This window comes from Phaethon aethereus, assembly GCF_964289735.1.
Source record: "Phaethon aethereus genome assembly, chromosome: 3".
Classification (NCBI taxonomy): domain Eukaryota; kingdom Metazoa; phylum Chordata; class Aves; order Phaethontiformes; family Phaethontidae; genus Phaethon; species Phaethon aethereus.
In genome coordinates this window covers 61,691,926-61,693,487 of record NC_138576.1, presented here as the reverse complement: position 1 = coordinate 61,693,487, position 1,562 = coordinate 61,691,926, and positions in this window count along the sequence as shown.

Below are 1,562 nucleotides of genomic sequence, written 5' to 3'. Positions count from 1 at the left end.
GTCCCCCAGCAGGATGAGCAGGGAAGACCCAGAGATCGTGGCCAGGTTCAAACAAGAGTCTAGGTTACCAGACAGGTTCAGGGTGATGAGGCAGGTCTGAGGTGAAGCCAAGAAGGCAATCCGCAGGGTCAGAGCCAGAACAACAGGGTCTGTGGCTGGGCACAGACACAGCTATGGTGAGCTGGAGACCAGTACTCCTCTCACATAGCTTAAGCAGGACCTGAAGCCCCCTGTGCTGAGATGAAATGGGGCTCCTAGGCCCATGGGCAAGGTGTATGGGGAGACCCCAGGTGAGGCTGGTCAGGGCCACTGAGTAAGGCCTGTGGGTGCCCTCAGGGCCCTGGCAGGAGTGGAGTAGGGGGCTGTGGTGGGGGGGGGGGTGTCTTATCAATGTGTATGAACACCTGATAGCAGGGTATAAAGAGGAAGGAGTCAAACTCTTTTCAGTGAGGTCCAGTGACAGGACAAGAGCAAACTTTTTTGTGAAGGTGGTCAAACACTGAACATGTTGCCTATAGAGGAAGGAGTCTTCATCCTCAGAGATATTCAAGAACCCCTCAGGACCTGACCCTGAGAAGCCTGCTTTAGTTGACTCTATTCTGAGCAGGGGGACTGGACTAGATCTCCAGAGGTCCCTTTCAGCCTCAACTGGTCTTTGATTTTTCTCAACTCTGTGATCTGTACTTGTTAATAGCAAGCAGAATCTAATTTCTCATTTTGCAGCCGAGCATGCAGGGATTAGAAAAGGTCACTTCTGGAAGGGGAGAAAGGAAATGATTTCCAGGTTGTTTATGTTAAATAGAGAGAGTTCAGGGTCTGTCCAAGCTGTCTTCTCAGGCAAAACGCAGTGAGTGAACAGGAGGTCAGAGACAGGTATCAAGCAGGGCATTTTCCCTGCTGCACTGATGTACACGGTGTTTTGTGTAACTAGCTGTGTTCTGTGCAATACAGCTCTGTGTGTGTGTGTGTGTCTGTCTGCAAAGTAATAAACCTTCCATCAGGCAGATTCCTCACACGCAGTAAAGGGGAGTGATGTATGAAGAACAAAGTACAACAAAGAAAGTATTATACACTGCACAATGGTCGGGAATACTGCCCAAAAAATGGCTTCTGTGGCTGGGCCGGACAGGAGCAGAGACTGTATGTGATTGTAGAAGGTGGCCAACTGATTCTTCATTGACTACCAGTGTGCTAGTTGTGCTCTACATCTGAACTGCCCTGGAAGTATAGTGTACTCCGGAGAGCAGAATGGCATGTTTTGAGCCATTTTCTTCTTTTAGACCCTCTCATTTGCACATATTTATAATATTTATAGCCATATTCTATGGTGTGTGTCACTGCATATTAAATAGAGATGGCTCGCTTGACAGGGAGAACACCCAGCTACAGGGTGTGCTGGGCTCTGGGACCATCCCGGCTGCTCTCTTGAATCACATGGAATCAATACTACCCACGAACAGGAACATCAGGATTTTCACGTTTGTTCACTGCAACCTGGAGGTTTATTTTTCACTTACTGCAGTCTTCCTAATATGAAGAAAGGCAACCCCCTGGCATTTTAG